Below are 27,373 nucleotides of genomic sequence, written 5' to 3'. Positions count from 1 at the left end.
TTTAAAAATGGCCTTTGCTCAACGAGCTGTGGACCCATAACACCACATTCCACCCCCCATAAAACTCCAGTTGCATGGGAAGGCTCCACACCACTGCCAACCCAATGCAACTGGAGCTCAGGTCCACAGCTCGGCCACTCTACAGTGCACTAAAACAATAAAAGCACTAAAACAATCCCACTAAAACAAACCAACCCAAGCCCCCTTCATAAAAACAGGACATTAAAAGAATAAGAACTTTAAAAGACAATTAAAATGACAGCAATAAATAAATGTCCTTAAAAAGCTCAGTCCTCAAAAATGTCCTCCTCTGGCTTGGGTACGTGGGTTCTTTTCAAAAGTCAGTTACCAATCCCACTTGCTGCTCTGTCTCCTCTTCTGGCCTCCACTGCTAGCTCATCCCACCGCTGGGGAATATCCCACCGCTGCCACAAAATGTGACGATGTGGGTTCTGACTCCACACTCCCTTTGATGTTTGGGAACCCTTGAACCCAACACCGTCGATAATGAAACCGAGAGAGCTAGTCAGTGAAGGCAAATAATTGAGCATCTGAACAAGGGGATGGTTAAAAGTGAAAACAGTGCTTTTATTAAAAACAGTCAACAAAATAAACAGTGTTCATAAATAGTGCAGTCCATTCAAAAAATAAATAATCCATTAAAGGTAAAACGTGGAGGTTAAAACAATAAGAAAAAGCAATCCTTTAAAACGAGGTGTAAAATCTTCTTTAGGAAGCAGTTCTTTAAAACAACAAACAAGCTCGGTGCTTTTCTGGTAGCGTCTCACCTGCTTATCCCGTTTGGGCCAAGCAGCAGGCAAGACGCTCTCTGCAGCTGCCCTCCTCTACACACACACACGAGACTGGAGACCTCCTGAACCCTGGCTCCGGTATGGCACTCATCGCAGTCCCCGAGAACTTGGTTTCCCACAACGGCCAGGTCGCCCACGTTGGGGATTCCAGCACCAAGTCTCCCGACTTCCGCTGCCTTCCATGGCCTCTCTGCGCCAGTCGCCTTCCCTTGGTCACTCCCGCTACCTGATCGCTCAGCGGGAGCGACATCAACACAAACACCTGGGTGTTGGCCTAACACCCAGCTTCCACGCAGCTGTCCATGAGCGCTCATTCGCCGCCCCGCCGCTCTTCGCGGCTCGCTCTCTCTCTCTTTCACCGACCTGCTTCCTCTCCTTTCCTTTCTCTCTCCATTTTTTTCCTTTCCTTTTTTCTCTCCGATCGTTTCTTTTTTCACCTCCACAACCGACTCGCACTTCTTTAAAATGACGAGGGCCACAGCAGCTGCAGCATTAGCCACGGGACAATCATGAATGTGGGCAGTTCCTCACCTGTGCACTAGGTGAGAAACGCCCACACCCTACGGATCGTCCCGCGGCCCACTATGGCCCAACGTCCCCTCGCTAAGCCGCGAGTGCATCGATTACTTAATTAAAATGAATGGCCTTTGCTCAACGAGCTGTGGACCCATAACACCACATTCCTCCCTGGAATTTTCCGTAATTGACATTCTGGACAAGAGATGCAAAAACAGCGAACCTCCTTGTTAATTCCTGGACAAAAAAATCGGAACTTAATCCACTCTAAAGTCTTTTCGGTGCCTAAATGGCCTCCCAGGAGGTCGGTGTGTGCTAACTCGCAAATCTGCCGCCGGTAGGTTCACGGGATTAGCAACAACTTCCACACCCCGCCCTCATGTTCAGCTATTTGATAAAACAGATTGTTGTCTAGTACAAAGTGAGGGCCGCGTGGCATGGCCTGATGAGTGTGTTGACCAATTGACAAGCACGACTGCATTTTTTGCAAATTTCAGGGAGTCGTCATTCCATTGCTCCCTCTTGAAAGACTCCGGTGTTTTTTTGAATGGGAAATGTATTTCGGAGAGAGGGTTCTGGTCTGACCTTAAGGTGCGGGGGGTCTTCCCTACTCGTCAAGGCCTGGGTTGATGACGTGTTTAAGTGCGACGGCCCAGGAGCCTCCCCATCCTCCTCGCAGCCCTCCATACTGCTCTCCTCCGGCTGGTTACACGGTGTGGAAACAGCCTGAGTCGGGTTAGCCCCTTCCATGACTAGGCCTACAGGGATAAGGAGAGTAGTTATCAGCACCCCGCATTTACTGTCAGACCAGTCCTGCCCTAGGATCACAGGAGAAGGTGGGTGTGGGTGGACCGCCACGAACAACTCTTTTACTAACCCTTCATAGCTTATAACATACAGGGCGGTTTTATATACACATGTTTCCACGTGTATGCACTGGATACTGGTCTTTTTTCTCATCCACTGTCGCGGTAGTACGTAATGGCAATCAACAATAGAGATGTTGTTGCCGGAGTCTAGAAGGGCTGTAATTTGAAATCCATTTATAATTACTTCTCCTGTATGACCAGTAGCCACGAACCCCCGTAAGTGCACATAACTGTTCTCCCCCCTTGCACCCACATTTCTCCACACTCCCGCATGAGTGGCCCACTTTATATAGAAGGGACTTATACAGTGGGAGATAATCCCTATGGAGTCCACTAGAGGACTGTTCTGATCTCACAGATTGTGAGGCTGGCTTAGTTGTTCTTACTTGTGCTATTACTTTATCCAGGGAATGATAGTCTCCCCAGACCTGCTGGGTAAAACTAGTGGGAAGTCCTTTAATTAGAATAAAGCAGGCCCTTTTCGGTTTCCCCCCAGGAACCAGCCCACGTCAATGGGTCTCCTCCACATTCTCCCTGTGTAGGACTAGGAGATCATTTTCCCTTGGTGGGAGTGAAGTCTGCATCATGTCGCTCTGGTCCGCTGAGAATGCCCCCCACCCAGAAACACCGCCCCAGTACTCTCCTACCTGAGTATATCCACGGTTCCTTCCCGGTGTCTTCTGGGAAGGTCTTATCCGGCCGACTACGTCAATGTAACAAGAATGAGTTGGAGACATCATAAAGAGTTGGGGCAGCCACCTGTATAATATTTTCTCGGCTGCAAACTTGGTTTTTAGTAGCACGATGTGCTTAGGTCAGAGTCCAGAACAGAACTGCCTGTACTGAGGCAAGATGGCAGTTTTAAAGGCCTGGAAGTGATATTACGTCATCGATGCAGGAACTGGGAGTGGGGTCCTCGTGCCCAGAAGTGACATCATCCTTGGGGCTGGCAACAGGCGGGATTTCCCGGGAAAGGTTTGCAAGGGACTGAGAGAGATAGTCAGTACACTCCGCCAGGCCAGAATTTCTAGTGTTTTGGCCCTTCAGCTGTTTTCCATGCGCACGTGTGTGACACCAGGAACACTTTTTATTCACTGTGTGCAATTTTCCACACAGGGTGCACAATGCTAAAGCAAGCATGTTGACCTAGACATGAGCTTCTCAATCACTGGACTTCTAATTGTCCAGATTATGTCTGTTTCAATAGAACTTGTAATTAAATGTACTGTCGCAATGTACAGTACATCTAGCAATGCACAATGTGCAACAATGTGAACAGTATAATCATCTTAATTAAGGTCTTTTGTGCCAGCTAACAATATGTTCCTTTACAGCTATGGTTATACCGAAAGGTATTTGCCCCATACATTTCTTGGCAAGTTGTTTGTCTTGGTAGAGTATTATATTGCTCTACTTTCCCCTTTTATATTATTAATATGTAGCTTTTGTCAAAATGTCTCAAAACTTCCAGACTTACTACTTACCACTTATAAGGTATTGTACCATATAACTTCTCCCCACCTTCCTATCTACATCTATAACCTGAGGCAATTAGGTGCAGTAAAAGACAAGCAACAGTTAAGTTACAATTTAAATAATGTATTATTGATAATATTCATAAATAATAACAATAAGCAAAGTACATTTGAATATTGGCAAACATACAACCTGATAAATAATGATGTGTAGTTTCAGGCGGTACACAGACTTGTTAGTTACTTAAAATATCTCTAGTTAAGTCCTCATTTTTGGTCAGCTTTTTTCAGAACAGGTCACATGCCTGTCTCAATATGTTTGCTAAGCTGCACTCTTCTTTCTTTTGTCCTTTTCAGTTCATGGTGTGAGATCCTCCTTTATCATTTGGTAAGAGAGCGAGCTAGGGAGGGGTAAAGCAAGCAAATTTATAGATTCTCTGTCCATATCCTACAGCCAATAGGGGGTCATGGTACTTAATGGCTTTTGATACAAGTCAATTCCAACCACCCATAATTCAGACCAATAGGACATTGAATACCTTCACACCTGCTCCCAAAAACATTTGCTATGGTGATGCATGCCAGCTAGGCAGTTTCCTGTGGAGGTTGACTGAGAGAGTCCTGCAGAGAAATATTTGCCAAACTTGTTTGAGGCACCGTAACCCTGTCGTAAAATTACAAAGCCTCATTCCTAAAAGGGGGTAGGGGTACTTAACCATACAAATAAAGGCATACTAAATATTTATCAACATGAATGTAAAATTTCACACAACAACACAAGTCAATGTAGCTAGTAGGGGCAACAATTTATCAAAGCAGCTATAGATAATATAAAAATGTTTAACAAAACCTCGCTGACCATTTGAGACTTTTTAGTTCCAGGGGTGTGTCATGTTTAACAGCTGAAGATATTTGTTTATATTTGAAAAAAATAAATAATAAAATTTCAAAGCTGACTGTTTATTGTTTTAAAACTACAAAGGCAACCTGAACCTATACTCATTGAAGAGCTCTGTATGCAAGAATAAATTAATATTAAACGATAGGCTCTTTAGGAGTCTGTCTAACTGATTTGAAGCTCTCTGATATGCACTGCCATGTTTTATATTGGTATTGTTATGATGACAGACACCACATGAACAAAGGTCACAGCAACTGTAAACAGAGAACAGTCAAAACAAAGGTCCTGTTAAGAAAGCACCAAGATGCAACCAAATTTAAATAGAATGACCAGGACAGGAGTATTTAAACAGGCAAGGGATTGTAACCAGAAGACTAAGAGAGAGATTGTCAAAACCAATTTGATCCCAAGAACCATAATCAAAAAACAAAAGCAATACGTCTGGAGCAACACACAAAGTTTTATTGGAATTCATTAAACTCTGATAATTACAGTTCTGTCTCAACAGTCTCTAAGCTACTGCATAACTGATGTGATACATGTACCTTCTGGGTCCACTCTTTGTGGCAGACACATAATAGCTATAGCAACACAACATTACAGTGATCAGAAGCAATCAAAACAAATGTTGAATCTTTTGAAAAATAACTAATACCCATATGAACATAAAAAAATAATTATTCACAAGGAAAAAACATTAGACAAGTCAAGAATCATGACAGGTCCCCACAGAAATCCAAATTGGCACTCTGTAAATCACAAAAATAATAATAAAATGAGGCAAATAACACTTGTAAAATATAAAATTAATGAAAAAAACTATTGGGACATTTTTCATTGAAGGGTAATAGGAGTGAAAGCCAATATATCAGCAGAATTGAATATAAGCTTGAATTTAGCAGCTGTAATGATTCACACAAACTTTGGCAGGGAATTAGAAACGCTTACAGACTACAAAGTACAAGCTAATCCAATATCATCATCACTTTTCTTTCCTCACCAATTTAATGCTTTCTATGCCAATTTTAATTCTGTTTCATTCTGTTTCTGTTGAATTAATTCCCACAAGGTGTCTGGTCCTAATGGAATTTCAGAACATGTTTTTAAAACCTGTAGCAAACAATTAGCTGATGACTTCTGTGACATCTTGAATATCTCACTGACAGAATCTTTGATCCCTGTCTGCTACAAAAGGACAACAATTATCCCTGAGCCTATTAAAACAAAAAGGGACTTTTTGGACGACTACAGACTAGTAGCACCCTGTCTAATCGTAATAAAGTACTTTGACAGACTACTGTTGTAACACATTAAAAACAATATTCCACATAGTCATGATTACCTTCAGTTTGCATATTATCACAACTGGTTCACAGATAATATAATATCCCTTGCACTTCATCCTTGCAAATTGGAATAACTGTTATATGCAAGAGCCCAGTGTATAGATTACAGCTAACCATACAGCATTTTAATATTATCATAGCTGACTACTAGACTCCTTAACTTAGGACTCAGTTTTGCCCCCTACAACTGAATTTTTCCCCAGGTTCAGTCCCGACTGCCTCGTATATTTACCGTTTTGAGTAGTGAGCTGCTCTTATTGTTAATATTACACAATGAAAACATTCATTTGATTTGCGTCTGTAACAGCCGGTGTAAATTTATAGTACTTATAAAAGTTAGCATTTTTTTTTTCATTTTCATTCTCTTAGTCACAATCACAATACATACTACCCAACCCAGGGATTGAACTGGAGGACTGTTGATTACAAGCCAGCAAGTGGCAGCCTCTCCAGCAGCTCCGTGTACGACTTTATATTTGTACCTTTTTCTCTGTTTTTCTCTACTTCACTGATCACTCCTGTGACAGGTGTCTGGTCACACTTACAGGTAATCTAACTTAGAAACCATTTAAATATACGTCTACGCCACCCAGTTTTATTAAGAGACTGGAAACTCCTGAAATTGACCAATAATAGCAAACAGGTTTCTTTAAATTGGGCGGTGAGTAAACACACAATGAAAGACACCACAGCAATTTCAGGAAGCAACAGTAACTTCTATTACACTAGACAATAATAAGTAGATGAAAAAAGATAAATGAACATAAACAAAAACTAACAATATCAAGAACGAATTCCCTTTTTTTAAAAGGAAAACACACAATCCACACTCTAAAAGTCCATTAAAAACAGAATTGGAGGATACAACCTTGAGTGGTGCAGAGTCCAGTTTGCGCGCTGTGTTACCCCAACACTTAATCGTTCAACTGTCCATGGATGTGCTCTGTTCACCGGACACTCGTTTCACAACAGAAGTTATGTCCAATTGTGGAATCCCTGCCAGCGTCTCCTCGTCGTTCGTTTTCTCCCCTCTGGGCTCCTTGTGTTGTTGTGACATAGGCACACCTCACTTCTCGTTTGCCAGCTTTGTTTGGTCCTTTCATGCGGCTTACCTCTCTCGCTGGACCCAATACCGACGTCTCCTTGTGGAGCTGTTTCTTCCTCCTTGGAAATAAGTGTTGCCTTCCTTGTGCCTCACGTCGTGCCAGCCAGGTACCCTTGTCTGCCTGCGAGCTCCTGTGTTCTGTCCAAGTGTCTTGGCAGCGTTCTCAGTGGACCATTCCTCTCTGCCTTCTGCTGCCCAGAAGCTTAAATCTCTTTCAGTCCCTGTCATTATCAGTTCTGGACAATCAGATTAAACAATGTCACATCTACATTTCCTGGGTTTAACAATTAATGAAAACACAAGTTAACAAAATGTATTGTTACCAATCATGAATAAGTACAGATATTCTGATTAGAAACCAATAGCATCAGACATGTAATATCCAAGTCAGGTAAATACACACATCCTCCAAGGAAGGAGCAGGTCTATTATCACAACTTTGTATTGTTTGTATACTCAACCAGCCAGACTTCAAAGCGGTGACTCCTTTGCCAGACAGCAATACCTACATCCTGCAGACAACCCTGACACAATCAGTAACTGGATTATCCAGGAAATTGAAAAACAAGGTCCCCTTCTGACACTCCTATCACTTTCTTTTATGTGAACTCGTTCCCTGGACACTTTTACTACTTGGACATGGATTTTTACATGCCGAGACTCGTCTATTCAAGTAGTCAACTTCAAGCACTAAGAACAAATGCCAATGTCAGTGTGGTTCCCTATTTACCTGATAAGGTAAGAAGGAGGTATTGTGGCAGCAGAGCCGGAGTTAAGTTAAAAAAGAAGGAAGTGCGAGGAAGTGGCGCTACAAACCTACAGTGCCTTCTGTGTTCCTGGGAAAAGTGAACTCAATACCAAATAAGATCGATGAACTGGCCGCACTGGTGAAAAATGTCAGAACCTACAGAGAATGCAGTTTGTTATGTTTTTGCGAAACCTGGCTAACAACTACCATCCCAGATGCTAACGTGGAGCTACCAGGGTTTAGCAGCAGTTACAGTGGACAAAGACGCAAATACCTGTGGGAAGCAGAAAGTAGGAGGACTAGCTCTCTATGTCAATACAATGTGGTGTAACTCTGGACATGTAAACGTCAAAATCTCCACTTGCTGCAGGGACATTGAACTGTTGGCCGTAAGTTTGCGTCCCTATTACTTGCCCAGAGAGTTTGGATATGTCATTGTTGTTATTGTTTACATCCCTCCTCAGGAAAACGTGGAGATAGCAGGTGACATCAACCATTCTGCAGTTGCTAAGTTACAAACGCAGCACCCCGAGGCACTTGTGCTAATTGCTGGAGACTTTAACCATGTGACGCTGGACAAAACATTACCTGCCTTCTCCCAGTATGTGGATTATAACACCCGGGGAAATAGGACTATTGACCTACTGTATGCAAACGTTAAAGACACGTACAGCGCCACCCTGCTGCCTGCGCTTGGGAAAGCAGATCATAACCTGGTTCTGCTTCAGCCTCACTACAAACCAAGAGTGAAGGAACTGCCTCCAACAACACACTCATTTAGAAAGTGGTCCCCTGAGGCAGAGCAGGCTTTGAGAGACTGCTTTGGAACTACAGACTGGGATATCCTGCAGGGTGACATAGTGAGAACATTGAGGAGGTTGTTAACTGCACTACTGACTACATCAACGTCTGTATGGACATTGTAGTTCCAGTAAGAATAGTACGCTGCTATGCTAACAGCAAGCTAAGGATTACAAGTGACATCAAAGGCCTTTTGAACCAGAAGAAAAGGGCTTTTAAAGGCAGTGATCAGCATGAGCTCAAACGCGTGCAGAAGGAACTCCGAGTCCTGCTCAGGGCGGCAAAGGAACAGTACAGGAGAAAGCTGGAGCAGAAGTTGCAGAATAACAGCATGAAGGAAGTGTGGGATGAGATAAAGATCATCACAGGCTGCAGCTCGAAGCGGGGTGCCACCATCGAGAGAGACGTGAAAAGAGCAAACCAGATGAACAACTTCTTTAACAGGTTTGACCACACTAAGCCACTCTCACCTCAGAGTACTGCACCCTCCACCCATCCTTCTGCTGATACCAGCATAGCAGAGACATCCCCACCCACAATTACAGCAGCCCAGGTGAGCAGAGAGCTGAGGAGACTTTGTGCCAGCAAAGCAGCGGGTCCAGATGGAGTATCGCCACGACTGCTGAAGGCCTATGTCCTGGAGCTGGGGGGTCCTCTACAGCGCATCTTCAACCTGAGCCTGGAACAGGGGAGAGTCCCAAGGCTTTGGAAAACATCTTGTATCACCCCAGTCTCAAAGGTATCAAATCCTAGTGAGCTGAATGACTTCCGGCCTGTCACATGTGATGAAGACCATGGAGCAGGTGCTGCTTAACCACCTGAGGTCACAGGTCTGCCGCGGTCTCGACTCTCTGCAGTTTGAATACCAGGAGAAGGTGGGAGCAGAGGATTCCATCACTTATATGCTACACGGATCCCTCTCCCACTTGGACAGAGGCAGTGGTGCTGTAAGAATTATGTTTCTGGACTCCTCTAGCACCTTCAACACTGTCCAATCTCTGCTCCTTAGGGACAAGCTGACAGAGATGGGAGTAGATTCATGCCTGGTGGCATGGATCATGGACTATCTTACAATTTTAAGAAGTAGGCCTAAAGTTAGGTGAAAAAGTAAGTATGTTTATTTCTTATTGTGGATGTATCTGACATTGTGGTCAGCAACACAGGAACGCCACAGGGAACTGCACTTTCTCCGGTCTTGTTCAGCCTATATACATCGGACTTCCAATACAACTCGATGTCCTGTCAACGTACAAAGGTTCGCTGACGGCCCTGCTATCGTGGGCTGCATCAGGAGTGGGCAGGAGGAGGAGTATAGGAACCTAATCAAGGACTTTGTTAATATACTATAAGTGTTTTTTTTCTTTTCAGTTCGTGTTTTGAATTTTCCTACTTAAATTTAACTGCTGAAAATGATGAATATTATGTGTGTTAAAAACACAGAGGTTAAGGATAAGACACCTTTTAAAGAGCAGAAACCCAAGCAAACAACACTCAATCGTGAAAGGCTGCAGCTACTTTAGCATCAGCCCAACAAAGTAGTAAATAACGGATTAATTAAACAATTAGAACACCTAGAAAAGTAGAATGAAACTCAAGATGAAAATACTGTTAAAAAGAAAAAATATATATAACTGCTTAGTACATTTTAATACTTCTTTTCTTTAACAAACATAGTTTTCTAATTTGTATATTGTTCCCAAAACAGGAAATCTGGGAAACAACAGTTCACTTAATTAGCACAGGAGTCCAATTAAAAACAGAGGCTGGTTGGAACAAAAACCTGCAGCCACAGTGGGCACCCAAGACCGATTTTGAGAACCCCCTGGACTACACAAATGGCCTCAAATCCAGTGGTCCAAGTCCCAGTTCTGTGTCATACCACAGAGCAAGGCACCCAAACCCAAAAAAAAAGTGTGAAGACCTGAGTGAAACCTGATTATACAAGTATTTTTTTTCCTGATGTTAGTGGTTCTACACCAAACAATTATACAATTTCTCATGCTAAGAAAGAGGAAGAAGCTCTTATAATAAAATTAATGCTTTTATGAAGATCAGCTATTATTAACATAAAACGGTAGTAAAAGAGTTGTAATAAAGTTACTGACAAATGAAAGATTTCGTATAGGGTGTCTCAAAGTCTGTATGCTTTTTAAACATTATTGGACTGTTATTTATTTATTTATTCTTTATAAAGATTGGGTTTTGCATCATCAGGGTACAGATAAATTTATTCTGTTATTTTGGTTTTCGGTTCCTGTTATATACAGAGTACAATATAACTTGGTCAATTATAATGATAGTCTCTGGAAAAGAATGTGTTTCAATAATAAGGTGAATTTGTGAAAAAAAAAATGTAATAAAGTCATTGTCAGGCAGTAATAATGAGCTGAATCACCAAATACTACATTAACTAATTGATTTTGATATTTAGAGCTTCTAGGAAGGTGAAGTCTATCCAGAAAAGAAAATAGCACCGTTAATGCATTATTTGACCAAAAACAACATGTTTTTATACATAATAAAGTAATGAATTCTTGAAAATATATATGAGGGTGAAAAGGGAAAACTGTCTTGGTTTTAGGTGTAATAGAAATCTTCATAGAGGTAATACTTCCATTTTATGTTATTATTATTATTATTATTATTATTGTTTCGTAAGAATTCCAAAACTACTAAGAGTTTTTGGAAAACAAACACTTGATCTATAGCACATGTAAAAGCGCACTTCAAATCTTCTGACAGCTTAAACCTGTGATTTCACTTGTTATAAAGTAAAGAGAATGCGTTAGATACACAAAAAATTGATTTTTGTTCTGATTGGGATCATAAATGTCATAACCTCAATAAAGCAGTTTTTTCTGGGTCAGAGATTACTTAAGAAAGGACAAAGCAAATATATTTATGTAAAATATTTCAGCTCTTTTATTTTTATTATCATAGTTTGAACAAATTAAATGTCCAAACAGTCCTCTCTTAAGTGTAGCCTAATCTTTGATTGTATCTCCTATAAAAATATTATACTTTTATCCAGCTAACACTTTCTTTATTTTTGGTTTGTGATTTACACCTTTGCCATTCCATCTAATGAGATGTAATTGAATTTAATTTGTAGAAGTTATAATTCATGGTGGCACATGGGATTATTTGGGTATGCCTTTTGAAATAAGGGTTTTATACCATTAATAATTAAACTTCAACTTTTTCTGCAAAAAAATTGAAGAAAGCAAGTTCTGCTCAACTTGTTTTAGTGTCTTTCTTTCTCTGTCTGTCTTGCATTTTTGTACTTCCTGCTTAGCTATCTTGTTTTTGGAGCATTCTGAAAAATGTAATGGTATCTTTATGACAGAGACTTGATGCAAGACTAACCAGTGTCTCTTCTTGAAGTACCATATTATCTATGATTGTAAATAAAATATAAAAAAGTACTTTGACTAAAAGAATGACTCAAAAAAAAAACTGTTTGAATTGTTAATATAACTGGGGAGCTCTGCCCCCTGCTCGCTTTGCTCGCCCACCTCCGGGTTTGGTTTACCGGATATACAATTTAAAGAGATTGTTATTTTCATGGGAATTGTTACATATGCGGGTGGCGCAGTGGTAGCGCTGCTGCCTCGCAGTTAGGAGACCCGGGTTCACTTCCCGGGTCCTCCCTGCATGGAGTTTACATATTCTCCCCGTGTCTGCGTGGGTTTCCTCCCACGGTCCAAAGACATGCAGGTTAGGTGGATTGGCGATTCTAAATTGGCCTGTGTGTGTCCTGCAGTGGTCTGGCACCCTGCCTGGGATTGGTTCCTGCTCTGTGCTGTCTGGGAATGGCTTCAGCAGACCCCCACGACCCTGTGTTTGGATTCAGTGGGTTGGAAAATGGATGTTACATATGCATTATTTTCACTTTTACTTTAAAACTTTTGTAAAAATAACACTGTACTTGTCCTTTATTTCCGGCCCTGGGCATGGTTAAATCTCTTTCACGCAGGACGTATAACGCTGCTCGCGTTGTGAAGGGGGGGTGGCTGAATGTATGCCAAGGAGAAGCGGTTGGATCATCTGCTGGTTTATTGCTGCTGCTGGTGAGCTGCGTATTCTGCTTGTCGCTCTGCACGTCTATCATTTCAAACCCTGTACAGCAGCTGCCCTTTTGCCATTTTGCATCTCTGCTGCCCGTGTTGTTGGGTGGGGGAGTGTTTGAACGCATGCTAAGGAGTAGCAGTCGGATCATCTGCTGGCTTACTGCTGCTGGCAAGGTGCGTGTTCTTCTTGTTGCTTGTCATTGTTTTAAGAGCTGGAAGCACATGAAGCTTTTCTGCCAAAGGCATTCCAACAACTGCTAGGTTAGATATCCATGAACTTGTTTTAAATGTTGTCTCACTGCCTTGTCTCACTGTTTCCTGCAGAGGCATTAGCTCTCTTGGAAATGTGTTCTTTTAATATTGTGGCTTATTAAATAATTAAACAATATCATAATATACCAGAAAAGGCGATATCCCTCCCATAGTGATTACGGCGGTACAAGAATCACATGAGACAAAATATCTTTTAGCTTACATTTACTGACGTTTTACGCAGTTACAGACGGGGAGGCATATGGACAGACTTTATCCAGGTGGGAATCTGGATCAACACAGTCAGCCATTTTCTCCGTCCCTACGCTGGGAGGTTTTTCGACAACTCTTTGTGTCGACGCAGCCTCGAAGGGTCTGGCCACTGTCCAGACCTTTTATATGGTTCTTGCTTCATTTGCTGGTCTTCTCCATCTCCAAACAAGGGCTGAATTCCTCTCCCACAAAATACAGAAATATCATAGTGCTTACATGTCGATTCTCATTCTCCCAAGAAGGAAAGAAGGTTTGTGCTGATAGAGGACAGAAATACCCTAACCTGTGTTTAAGCTGACTATACAAGCCTCCAGTTGTCTTTGGCTATCTAATCCAATGCTTGGTCAGCAATTCTAACTGCTGAGCCCGTGTGTGCCACAGTTAACATGCACATGTGAATAAAACTCATAACAGTACTGTCCAGATACAGTGACATAAAGAAAAATGTAGTATTACACTCACGTGACTTTAAAGCGTCTCTCACGGGATGTCATATTGTCTTCCGAGAAGATCACATCTCATCTCCCTAATCTCCCTTCTAAGATTTTTTTTTTATAATAGATTGTACTCGCTTGTATTTGCGCTCTCGTTCTTTCCGTCACTACCCATAGCTCATGACCATAGGTGAGGGTAGGAACGTAGATTGACTGGTAAATTGAGAGCTTTGCCTTACGGCTCAGCTCCTTTTTCGCCATGACAGACCAATGCAGAGCCCGCATCACTGTGGACACTGCACCGATCCACCTGTCGATCTCACGCTTCATTCTTCCCTCACTCGTGAACAAGACCCAGAGATACTTGAACTCCTCCACTTGGGGCAGGATCTCTCTCCCAAACCTGAGAGGGCACACCATCCTTTTCCGGCAGAGGACCATGGTCTTGGATTTGGAGGTGCTGATTCCCATCCCAGCCGCTTCAAACTCAGCTGCGAACCGATTCAGAGAGAGCTGAAGATCACAGCCTGATGAAGCAAACAGGACAACATCATCTGCAAAAAGCAGTGACCCAGTCCACCAAACCGGACCCCCTCAACAACCTGGCTGCGCCTAGAAATTCTGTCCATAAAAGTTATAAACAGAATCTGTGACAAAGGGCAGCCCTGGCGGAGTCCAACTCTCACTGTAAACGGGCTCGACTTACTGCCGGCAAAGCAGACCAAGCTCTGACACTGGTTTCATAGGGACTGAAGAGCAGTTATCAGGGGGTCCGGTACCCCATACTCCCGGAGCACCCCCCACAGGCTTCCCCGAGGAACACGGTTGAACACCTTTTCCAAGTCCACAAAACACATGTAGACTGGTTGGGCAAACTCCCATGCACCCTCCAGAATTCTGCTAAGGGTGCAGAGCTGATCCACTGTTCCGCGACCAGGACGAAAATCACACTGTTCCTCCTGAATCCGAGGTTTGACTATCTGACGGACCCTCCTCTCCAGAACCCACGAATAGACTTTTCCAGGGAGGCTGAGGAATGTGATCCCTCTGTAGTTGGAACACACCCTCCGTCCCCCTTTTAAAGAGGGGGATCACCATCCCGGTCTACCAATCCAGAGGCACTGTCCCCGATGTCCATGCGATGTTGCAGAGACGTGTCAACAAAAAGACAGTCCCACAACATCCAGAACCTTGAGGAACTCCGGGCGTATCTCATCCACCCCCGGGGCCCTGCCAACAAGGAGTTTTTTGACCACCTCGGTGACCTCAGCCCCAGAGATGGGGGGCCCATCTCCGAGTCCCTAGGCTCTGCTTTCTCATTGGAAAGCATGTTAGTGGGATTGAGGAGGTCTTCGAAGTACTCCCCCACCGACATTAACGCCCTGAGTCGAGGTCAGCAGCACACCATCCCCACCATATATGGTGTTGACACTGCACTGTTTCCCCCTCCTGAGATGCCGGACGGTGGACCAGAATCTCCTCGACGCCGTCCAAAAGTAGTTCTCCATGACCTCCCCAAACTCCTCCCATGCTCGAGTTTTTGCCTCAGCCAACCACCAAAGCCACATCCCGCTTGGCCTGTCAGTACCTATTAGCTGCCTCCAGAGTCCCAAAGAACAAAAGGGTCTGGTAGGACTCCTTCTTCAGCTTGACGGCATCCCTCACCACCAGTGTCCACCAACGGATTCGGGGATTGCCGCCATGACAGGCATCGACCACTTTACGGCCACAGCTCTGGTCAGCCACCTCATCAATAGAGGCACGGAACATGGTCCATTCGGACTCAATGTCCCCCACCTCCCTCAGGATGTGGTCGAGGTTCTGCCGGAGGTGGGAGTTGAAGCTACTTCTGACAGGGGACTCTGCCAGATGTTCCCAGCAGACCCTCACAACACTTTTGGGCCTACCAGGCCTGACCTTCATCCTCCCCCACCATCAAAGCCAACTCACCACCAGGTGGTGATTAGTTGACAGCTCCGCCCCTCTCTTTACCCGAGTATCCAAGATATGTGGCTGTAAGTCCGACGACACGATCACAAAGTCGATCATCGAACTGAGGCCTACGGTGTCCTGGTGCCAAGTGCACATATGAACACCCCTATGCTTGAACATGGTGTTCGTTATGGACAATCCATGATGAGCACAGAAGTCCAATAACAAAACATCACTCGGGTTCAGATCGGGGGGGCCATTCCTACCAATCATATCCTTCCAGGTCTCACTGTCATTGCCCACGTGAGCATTAAAGTCTCCCAGCAGTGCGAGGGAGTCCCCAGAAGGTATGCCCTCTAGCACTCCCTCCAGGGACTCCAAAAAGGGTGGTTACTCCAAACTGCTGTTCGGCACATACGCACAAACAACAGTCAGGACCCGTCCCCACACCTGAAGGCGGAGGGAGGCTACCCTTTCGTCCACCGGGGTAAACCCCAATGTACAGGCTCCAAGTTAAGGAGCAATAAGTATGCCCACACCTGCTCGGCGCCTCTCTCCGGTGGCAACTCCAGAGTGGTAGAGAGTCCAGCCCCTCTCAAGGAGATTGGTTCCAGAGTCCAAGCTGTGCGTCGAGGTGAGCCCGACTATATCTAGCCGGAACCTCTCGACCTCGCGCACTATCTCAGGCTCGTTCCCCTTCAAAGATGTAACATTCCACATCCCAAAAGCCAGCTTCTGTAACCGAGGATCGGACCGCCAAGGTCTCACCTTTGGTCACCACCCAACTCACACTGCACCCGACCTCCTTGGCTCCTCCCATAGGTGGTGAGCCCATGGGAAGGGGGGCCCACGTTGCCTCTTCGGGCTGTGCCCAACCGTGCCCCATGGGTGCAGGCCTGGCAACCAGGCGCTTGCCATCGAGCTCCACCTCCAGGCCTGGCTCCAGAGAGGGGCCCCGGTGACCCGCGTCCAGGCGAGGGAAAACGCTGTTCAAATTTTTCATTCATCATAGAAGGTCTATTGACCCACTTTTTGTCTCATCCCTCACCTAGGACCAGTTTTCCTTGGGTGGCCCTACCAGGAGCATAAAGCCCTGGACAACAGAGCTCCTAGGAACATTGGGACACGCAAACCCCTCCACCACGATAAGGTGGCAGTTCGAGGAGGGGGTTAACGAATAGTACATTACATATTCTATATTGTAATACATTAGTATATTGCACATTACCAATATAGCTTATTGCACATGTTCAATTAAAAATGATCTCAGACTGAGGACAGAGTTCAGAAAGTTTATGGCAGATGGGAAAAAGCTATTTTTTAGTCTGTTTGTACGTACACGGATTAACCTAAAGCGTTTGCCTGACGGGAGGAGCTCAAACAAAGAATTTCCAGGGTGAGTTTTGTCCTTGAGAATGTTTTTGGCCCTTCTCACACAGCGAGTCTTATACAAGAGTTTGAGTGATGGCAGTTCAGCCCCAATAATGGCCTCTGCTGTTTTTATGACCCGCTGCAGGGCTTCTTTAGCAGCCTTGGTGCAGCTGTTATACCAGGCCATCATGCAGTTAGTTACAGTAAGATGCTCTCTATAGTGTATGTATAGAAATTAAGCAGCTTCTGGCGGAAGTAAGCTCTCCTTAGCTTCCTGAGAAAATAGAGGCATTGTGCTTTGCCTATTATAGCCAAGTTGTTGTCAGCCCAAGACAGGTCCTCTGAGATGGTGACTCCTAGAAACTTAAAGCTGGAAACTCTCTCCACAGCATCTGCATTGATTGTTATTGTACTGTGATTGGTCTTTTTAACTTATAACTTCTTTTGTCTTTTTGGTATTTAAGACCAGGTTGTTGGTGTTGCACCATGCAGTCAGATTCTGAACCTCTTCCCTATATGCAGCTTCATTGTTCTCTGTTACAAGCCCAATGACAGTTGTATCATCCACAAATTTAACAATAATGTTTGATTGGTGGATGGTTTGACAGTCATGGGTGAAGAGTGCATAGAGAAGGGGACTTAGTACACATCCTTGTGGCACACCAGTGCTCAGGGTAAGGGTGGAGGATGTGGTGTTTGCCCATCCTGACAGACTGGGGACGGTTGGTAAGAAAATCCAGTAACTAGTTGCATATGGATGGAGAAAGTCCTAGTGTGTAAAATTTTTGGATCAGCTGGTTAGGTACAGTATGTTGGTATTAAATGCAGTGCTGTAGTCAATGAAGAGCATCCTAAAATAGATGTTGGGCTTTTCCAGGTGCGAGATAGCAGCATGTGGAGGCACACAGATGGCGTCCTCAGTTGATTGGTTTGACTGATAGGCAAACTGGTGTTGGTCTAGATCAGCTGGGATGGAGGCTTTGATGTGGGTGATTACCTGTCGTTCAAAGCACTTTGCAATGACGGGGTGAGAGCAACTGATCGATAGTCATTAGAACATTAGAACAATCTAGACGAGAACAGGCCATTCAGCCCAACAAAGCTCACCAGTCCTATCCACTTGTTTCCTCCAAGGAAACATCAAGTCGAGTTTTGAAAGTCCCTAACGTCTTACTGTCTACCACACTACTTGGTAGCTTATTCCAAGTGTCTATTGTTCTTTGTGCAAAGAAAAACTTCCTAATGTTTGTGCGAAATTTACCCTTAACAAGTTTCCAACTGTGTCCCTGTGTTCTTGATGAGCTCATTTTAAAATACCAGTCTCGATCCACTGTACTAATTCCCTTCATAATTTTAAACATTTCAATCATGTCACCTCTTAATCTTCTTTTGCTTAAACTGTAAAGGCTCAGCTCTTTTAATCTTTCCTCATAATTCAACCCCTGTAGACCTGGAATCAGCCTAGTCGCTCTTCTCTGGACCTTTTCTAGTGCTGCTATGTCCTTTTTGTAGCCTGGAGACCAAAACTGCACACAGTACTCAAGATGAGGCCTCACCAGTGCATTATAAATGTTGATCATAACCTCCTTGGACTTGTACTCCACAGATCGTGCTATATAACCTAACATTCTGTTAGCCTTCTTAATGGCTTCTGAACACTGTTGGGAAGTTGATAGCTTGGAGTCCACTATGACTCCTAAATCCCTCTCATAAGGTGTACTCTCGATTTTCCGACCGCCCATTGTGTATTCAAACCTAATATTCTTACTTCCTATGTGTAATACTTTACATTTACTGACAGTAAATTTCATTTGCCACAAATCTGCCCAAGTTCCTGTTAAGACAGGTTATCCTCGGTTTTTTGGGAACAGTTACAATGGTTGTGGATTTCAGGCACAAGGGGACTACACCTGAGGAGAGAGAGAGGTTGTGTGTAAAAAGACTGGAGGCTGGTTATTGTCCTTGTCAAACAATGCAAAGAAACTGTTAAGTTCCTCTGCTAGGTTGGCATTGTTATTGGCCAGTGTGTATTGTATGTAATTTTTCTTTTTGTAATCTGTGATTAATCAGATGCCTTGCCACATCCGCTGTGAGTTTGAGTTACTGTCAAAGTCCTCCTCAATCCATTGTTTGTACATTAGTTTTGCAGACTTGATGCCCTTCTTGGGGTTAGCTCTGGCAGCTCTATAGGCTGAGGTGTCTCCTAATTTAAAGGCTTTGTCCCTTTCCCTGAGCAGCTGTTTGACTTCACTATTCATCCATGGTTTCTCATTTGGGTAGACCTTAATCCTTTTGTTGACAGTGACATTGTCCACACAGTAAATATATGACACCACAAATGAAGTATATGTCTCTAAGTCTGTCTGATGAAAAAATATATTCCAGTCTGTTTGTTCAAAGCAGTCCTGGAGTTGGCAAATGGCCGTTTCAGGCCAAACTTTAACAGCCTTGCTAATTGGATTAGTACTGATGATAAGGGCTTTGTGCACTGAAACAAGAGACAAAGAGAGATGATTAGATTTGCCGAGGTGGGGGTGTGGAATGACCTTATAAGCATCTTTTATGTTTGTACAGACATGGTCTAAGGTGTTTTCCCCTCTGGTTTTACAATGTACACTCTGATAAAATCTGGGGAATACATCCTTAAGATTCACTTGATTAAAATCCCCAGCAATGATAAAAACTGCATCAGGGTGCGAGTTCTGTTGTTTACTGATAATGTCAAACAATTTTTCAAGCACTCACTTATCATTAGCCTGAGGAGGTTTGTATACTGCCGTAACAATAACAATGGTATGTTCTCTCGGTAGGTAAAACAGTCGGCATCTTAGCATCAGATATTCCACGTCCGGAAAACAAAATTTTTGTTGATTGTAGTTATATTAGTGCACCAAGCATTATTAGTATAGACACACAGTCCTCCACCCATTTTCTTACCGGAATCGGGGGTTTGATCGGCTCGATGGCGCATGCAACCTGCAAGTTCAACTGCTGTGTCGGTATTGTGGGATCCAGCCACGTCTCCGAAAAAATCAAAAGGCATTAGTCCCTTGTAGTTTTATGTGTGATAATATCCAGTCGGAGCTCGTCCATTTTATTTGCGAGTGATCTAGTATTTGCAAGAAGAAAACTAGGAAGAGGGGTTTTATGCAGAGCAGCCTTTAGCCTACTTAGTAATCCTGCTCGTTTGCCTCTTTTTTGTTTCCTCTCCCTCCGGCGTCGTCTCCCAAGTTGTAGGAGACAACGTACGTCCAGGTGATCTGAGAATCTCCTGTGGTATTGCTTCTGTGTTATAATAATTATCTTTGTTATTACAGCTGATCTATAGAAGCTTTTGACGACTGTCGTGGATGCTCGCTTCTGTGTGTAAAATGATGAAAGTCAATATTAAGAAAAATAATAACAGAAAAGAGCACCTATTCGGAGAGCACAAAGCCGCAGCGTCTGTGCGCATCACCATTGCTCATATCTACACTACAGTCCAAATATGAAATAAGGTGTCTATATTTTCTTAATCTCATATTTGTGCTTTTTCAAGTCTGTAACAAGCTATCTGATGCCTGCAGAAGTTGTTTTGTGACATTTTCCACTGCATTGTCTGTTTAACCTGCTTACAATGTGGTCTAAGTTAGAACACAACTTTGTTGCCCTTCTTCAACTCTAGGAAGCACATTGCAGCTGCACTTAGTCTTAGGCTTAGTCTTAGTCTGTTGCTAATCCACAGCTCTGAGGCATGCTGTAACAGTTCTAAACCCAAAATTCTGTCTTGCTACCATAAGTAGGTACTAAGCCCAGATCAGCATTTGATCATCTCCAGCTAATAGCACACTGCAACTGACCCTATGTGTCTGTGCTTATTCTTTTATACTCTATATATTTTTTGTGGTTTTCCAAGAGGTGAGGCCTCTCCATCATCGGACTGCTATAAATACTAACCTTACAAATACTGAAGAAACAAGCAGTCCTTTGCAGTTCATTGTATGTGTATGTGCGACTGAACTATGTTGTTTATTAGTAGTTTGGGAGCTAACTAATTAAGTAGGTGCCTAGGCCAAAGCAAGCTCTTGTAAGCTCTACATAGTACTGCCATTAGCACTCTGTTTTTCAGGGCAGAAATGGGGTTAGTTAGGGTTTTGTACCGTGTTTTGTTGGTCTCACTCTTGCTGCCAAAATCCAGGCAGCTCTGCAGCACACTGGTAATTATTTTCCATTTTTGAATACTAAGTGGTGGGTATATAAAGAAACTGTAAATTTGAAAAAGGACTAGGGAGTTGTATACTATGATTTAAAAAAGGGGGAATGGGATAACAGGAGCAAAACTAGAACAAAATAAATCCTCATACTCTAATGATACAGACAAGTGATCATATCTATTTCTATAAAACTAATAATCTTTTTGCTTGCAGTTACTCAATTTGACACAAATATTTAAAATAATGGTCAATTTAATTAAAGATATGTTAATAGTATAGGACAGAGGTTGAGTTTATAAAGGGATGGATGTCCATCCTTAAATTCTGATGCAGTGGGAATACTATCTGGAAGTAGAGCTAATGTACAAAGAGTAAAGGGTGGAAGCAATGGCAATTTAAGATAATTACATCTATAGAGAGAGACAGTTTAACATCCTTTAACACAATTGAGGACTAAAGTTATGTCAGTGGGAGAGTTGTTTAGCAATAAAGACATTGTGTATGTAAGTAAGTGAAGCAAAATGGTGACATAATTAGAGAAGTGGTAGACAAAGATAGAGGTCACACTAATAGGGATACAGAAGATACAATTTAAAATACCAATGCCTGATGCTTTTTAACACCGAAATTAGATATGTGATATTAATAAGCACAATGACTACTCTGACATAATAACAAACACGTTCAAGAAGAATGAACACCATTGAAAAAGTAAAACATTTTCTTTCATATTAGTTGTAGTGAACCCAATATTTTAAAAGCCGATCTAAACCCTGCAGCATTGCTCTTTGTATTGCTGTCAGTCCTGATTGCAGTAGCTGATATTCATGGCTGTTCAGTAGTGGCATGTGATGCATACAGAATGGATTTGGTTCTACTCTAACATTTCATGGCCTCCCACAACTGAGGATATGATTGACACCAATACATTTCTTGAGACTAGCTTTAAGCTGAGTAAAGTATTGTTTATTATTTCCTGAGGCCATTGTAAATTTTGATTGAGGATTGTGATGTATGAAAGACAGAAAGTCACATTTTACTAGATTGCACAAAAAGTATAATGTGAGTTTTCCACAGCTATAATACTGTAGTTAATGACAACATAAAATAATTAAAAACCAAAAGAGAACAGCCCTAAGAAAACTATGTTTTATTTTCTGGAAGACATTTATAGCCCCCAGTATATGAAATCTATTAATTTGGGCAAACTGTCAAACATTATATGATTTCTTTTTATCTTCTCAACCACTTAATCCTAGTATCTTTTAATTTAAGAATTATAAAAGGACTGGTGACTACATGTATTAACCAAAAAAGTTGTTTTACTTGTATAACACTATAGCCAAATTGAGTTAAGGCATGATTAGTGATAAATTAACCAATCTGAATTCACCTCACCTCAAGTTTGTCAAGATTGTCGAAATGTTCAGGAATTTTGGCAAAATGTATTGAAGTCAATAGGAATGGAGAAACTCGACTAGTTTTGTATGGATTATAATAATGCAATGGTCTTTTTACTGTCCTTGAGGACAAGAAAAGTATCTGCCAAATATGCTGGACTTATTATTGTTTCCAAAAATGTGACCTGAGCTATGAGGCAGCCAAGATAACCACTGTGCATCTGTGCCTTGCTGAGATAACATTATATTCTGAATCCACAATACTTGGAGCTCTTTATCCCTTTCTGTATCTCTCATGCTCTTGTCACTACAACTAACTAACAACCACACAGCTTCTGATACATGGGATCAGCACTAAATAATGAGGAGCATTACATCCTTATTGTAGCAGTGAAGGCCAACATTCATTGAATCTATGCAGAGCAAAAAAAAAAGTATTTTTTATAATACTCAATATGGACAGCAAATATACCACTTAAATGAAAATACTGCAGGGTTTTCTTTTTTTACCTATTGTGTAGTGACGTTATACACGCTTGTATATACTTTAAATTATTTGTGCATGCACAAAGCAGACTGGGCAGGTAGCACTGCCTGGGTAGTGACATCCCCATGCATCATGTCTGCTACAGCTCTGTGGTTCGCGAGATGCCACTGTATGAAGACATTTGGAGGGTTGAAGGTTATGTAAGGCCACCATCCAGAAGTTCCAAAGTTGAGCATGTCAACAGCTGTAATGTTCCAGTGTGTCTAGGGTACAGCTGTTGTGGGGTCTCAGAATACTTGCGTGTGGTGACAGTCTTTAAAATTTTATGATAAAACTGGTATAATAAATCAGTCGTTTAACTGGGTACTTCAGCTCCCATATATACTAGAAAGGATCTCATCAGCATTTTTTCTGGCAAAGCCCAAGAAACATTTTCTCATGATGTAATAATGAAAACAAAAGGAAAATGTACCTACAAAATGCAACGTAGCACAGTAATAATAATAAGCTGATATGGTACAAGAAACAATATTTCATAACAAGGTTATATAAGTGCAAATCTTATTGAAAAACTAGCCATGCATTGAATATTAATTTAATTCTCTGGCTGCCTACAGTGAACAACATGGCTTTGAAAGGGCTGGGATGTGAATTTTAACATTTTATTTATAAAGTACTAAGCGGATATTTGTGACTTTCATTTTCACAAAGTTAGCATATGCCATTAGGAAACTGGCAAATAAGCTGACCCAAGCTGAAAACTAAGGTTAAGTCTCTCCTATAAGCATTTTTCAGTGTAATACATTACTGGGGGAAATATGGCTTTAAGATACTCAAGAGTCACCTCACACTCTTGATCCTCCCTGCTATTCCAGCCCATCACAATCCACGTCTTCTTCCTGGTACATGGCTTAGGCCAATTAATACCAGAACAATCAGATTTAACAACAGTACTTAACCAAAAAGTGAGAGATGTATTTTGACCTTAAAGAGTTACACAATAATTTTAAAAAATATAGTCAACATTGTCATTGTATGCACAATATGTTTAACCATGTGTTTGACCTATCTCTTTTGGCAAATGCATTTGCAACTCTTTTAAAATGAATGTGAAAAGAGCCTAAAGACAAAATGAATTATGCTTTGATATGTTGAATCGTAGCTGGGTGCTGCGGATACTGCATCAGAATTTTTTGACAATTGTTTACACCCAAAACAAAATATACAATTTTCCAGAAAAGAAAACCATGATGTTTACTTGGACAAAGTGAGCCATGCTGGGGAGCTACTGCAGTATATGGAGTCTTGTGACTGTAAAGACTTCCAGGCTTTCATCGAGGTCAAGACAGAAGTGGAAAGCAGCAGAGCCTCTCAAGCTCGCTGAATATTGTTTGAGGCATCGAAACCTGGTGGGCAGAATAGCAGAAGGGAGGACTAGTCCAATGTGCAACAGAATTTTGAGCTATGATAAGGCACAGGGAAAGGAGAGGAGGCTCTTAGCATAAAACTAGGTTTAGGCACTGGTTGAGAAGGAGCGAGCCAGTAGGGCAGTTGGGATGCGACAATAAGGAGCCTGGAGTAAATGGGAACACACAGTCAAACGCAGACTATAATTGCCTAAGCTTTGAAAGTCTGAGCCCCATTGCTTGAAGTTCATGATCCAGGCTGCCTACAATGTTTTACCAAGTCCTTCCAATCTGTACTGCTAGAGAATGGTAGAGATCCCAGAATGTATGCTGTGTCTAGAGAAAGGCATCCTGGAGCACATCTTGAGTTGCTGCAAGACATCTTTGAATCAATGGAGATATCAGTGGTTGCACAATCAGAGATTATGATCTATAGCTGACACCATCCAAAGAGCCATTACCCAGAATAACTGCTGGCGGCCAAAACCAGTGAGGACCATCAACTTTATTATTGCTCTTAAGATCATCCAACTAGGTTGTACTTATGGAACTTACTGTTCCATGGGAGGATCAGATTCAAGAGGACAATAAAAGGAAGAAAACCAAATATGCAGAACTGGAGGAGCATGGTAGAGAGAACTGGTGGCAAGTGAGGTCTGAGACAAGTGAAAGTAGGCTGGAGAGGGTTCTTTTGACAGTTCTTCTGCAAGATGCCCACTGTCCTTGGTATCTGTGGGGCCAATAGGAGAAGCCATGGAGGCTGCTGAAGCGGCATTTAGGTGGCTGTGGTTCAGGAGGGGAGAGTTGTGGGGTACAGCGCTATTTGGGCACAAGTCTGGGCTTGATCAGCCTTGGCTGGGTCACCTGGGTGAAGGAGTCTGAGGCAAGATAAAACAAGAAAAAAAATACAATACAAATAATAATGTAGGCTTGGGCGGTAAAACGGTAATATGGTATCCCGCGGGATCTAAAAATAGCAACGGTGTCAGTTTCAATACCATTATACCGTCATAAAAACAATGCACTTATATAGGAGACAAGGATTAAATATTAAATATAATTTATTTAATGCCTAAAAATGCGTATGCGATGCGTGGTTGTCATCACGTGACAGTGTGGAGGAGAAAGAGAGAGGTGGGGAAAGATGGCGAGTCGCGCACCAAGTGACCTGGTCTCGAAAAAGAACACAACTTCTGCAGTTTGGCAGTATTTCGGGTTTCGGCCGAACGAGAAGGGAGAGGCGGTAAATACGGACGAGGCAATTTGCAAATTGTGCAACAAAAAGGTGACCGCGAGAGATGGAAATACATCGAACCTAAGGTCGCATATACGAAACCACCATCCACTCACTGCTGCGAGGATGGACCCGAGTTCACTCAGTGCAACAGTTTCAACGCCTCCCGATGCAGGACCAACAACATTTAGGTCCACCGCCAGTACGCAGCCGACGATAATGGGGCCTTCGGGAAAGCAACAAAGTACAAAAGGGACAGTGTCCGTTGGAAAACCTGTACTGATGCAGTGACAAAATACTTGGCGAAGGAAATGGTCTCTTTCCACACAGTGAAAAAAAAGTCCTTACGGACATGGTAAAGGTCCTAGATGCCCAGTACGAGCTGCCTGGACGGAAATATTTCTCACAAACAGCCGTCCCACATTTATATAGTAAAGTTAGAGACAATGTTCAAGTGCTGCTGTCAGCGTCACACAGTTATTCCTTAACAACTGACATGTGGTCGTCAGTTAACATGACACCATATATGTCTCTGACTGTCCATACTATTACACCTGACTGGAAACTTGAATCCAAATGCCTCCAAACTACGTATTTTCCTGAGAGTCATACAGCAGACAATCTTTGCTGCGCTCAGAGCTGCACTTCAGGAATGGCAACTTGACGAGAAAAACTTTCAGCCATAACCACTGACAACGCTGCCAACATTCATGCCGCAATCAGGTCCCTGCATTGGCCGTGGCTATGCTGCTCGGTCACAATCTAAACTTGGCTGTCACAAATGGATTGCATGACCAGAGGCAAAAAACCGAGCGCCCTCGGACTATGCCGTAATATTGTCGGGGCCTTTTCACACAGCTGGCAACGTAAGCATGAACTCCACAAGAAGCAAGTGGACTTGGGACTCCCAAAACATAGTCTCATAACGGTAAGCATAAAACGTGCAGAGAGTTCTTCAGGGGCAGGGGCTCAAATATAAAAAAAGGGATATATATATATATATATATATATATATATATATATATATATATATATATATATATATATACAGGTATATATATATATATATATATGCTTTGCATCACATAAATTATATTGAAAAGTAGGCTATATTAAAATAGAAAACCATTTTTTAAATTGTAATTTTTTTCCTGTATTTTTTTATCAAGTAAATGCAGGCTTGATGCGCATAAGAGACTTATTTAGCCTGAAATAAATGTGCATGCAAATTTCACCAAGTGGAATAATATACGTTAATGGACTTTATTTATGCATTCATTCGTTTATTTAGGCCTATTTATTCATTCATTCGTTTATTAACGAATGAATTGGCCTAAGTAAAACGAATTTCATTTATTTATGCCTATTTATTCATTCATTCGTTTATTTATGCCTATTTATTCATTCATTTGTTTATGCCTATTTATTCATTCATTCGTTTATTTAGGCCTATTCATTCATTTAGATAGATAGATAGATAGATAGATAGATAGATAGATAGATAGATAGATAGATAGATAGATAGATACTTTATTTAATCATTTATTCATCATTCATTAATTAATTCATCCATCCATCCATCGGCAGGACTGCGCAACTCGCTGGGGCTCCAAACTGGCAATGGTGGAGCGAATCCTCGAGCAGGCCCAAGTGATCAGACACGTCCTGTCTGATGACAGAAGGAGCAGCCTGTCCCTGACCTGGCAGGACATGGACGTCTTGAAAGCTGTTCACGAAGCACTGAAACC

Source organism: Polypterus senegalus, chromosome 16, assembly GCF_016835505.1.
Source record: "Polypterus senegalus isolate Bchr_013 chromosome 16, ASM1683550v1, whole genome shotgun sequence".
NCBI classification, from domain to species: domain Eukaryota; kingdom Metazoa; phylum Chordata; class Cladistia; order Polypteriformes; family Polypteridae; genus Polypterus; species Polypterus senegalus.
This window is presented reverse-complemented; position numbering follows the sequence as displayed.